The sequence below is a fragment of the Otolemur garnettii genome, unplaced genomic scaffold, assembly GCF_000181295.1.
Source record: "Otolemur garnettii isolate 467f Iridium unplaced genomic scaffold, OtoGar3 scaffold00009, whole genome shotgun sequence".
NCBI classification, from domain to species: domain Eukaryota; kingdom Metazoa; phylum Chordata; class Mammalia; order Primates; family Galagidae; genus Otolemur; species Otolemur garnettii.
This window is the reverse complement of record NW_003852404.1, coordinates 5,489,983-5,490,209: the sequence shown is the minus strand read 5'-3', so window position 1 is coordinate 5,490,209 and position 227 is coordinate 5,489,983. Positions and strand designations below refer to the sequence as shown.

General features: G+C 44.1%; 1 protein-coding gene across 1 annotated transcript in view; it reads right to left on the bottom strand.

Moving 5' to 3' along the window:
- CAPZB (capping actin protein of muscle Z-line beta subunit) overlaps positions 1-227 on the bottom strand; it is a 77,870-nt gene that overhangs the window by 77,231 nt on the left and 412 nt on the right. The gene's annotated exons all lie outside the window — the stretch shown is intronic.

Here is a 227-nt window from a genome sequence, read left to right as displayed (position 1 = left end):
CATCAAGGACAGTAACTACCATGGCTTCCAGTGATTTGGCCAAACCTCAGATGCGTGGCCTCTTGGCCAGGTGCCTGTGGATTCATATTGTTGGAGCATTTGTTGTATCCCTGGGGGTTGCAGTTTTCTATAAGTTTGCTGTGGCTGAATCAAGAAAGAAGGCATATGCAGATTTCTACAGAAATTATGATTCTATGAAAGATTTTGAGGAGATGAGGAAGGCTGGT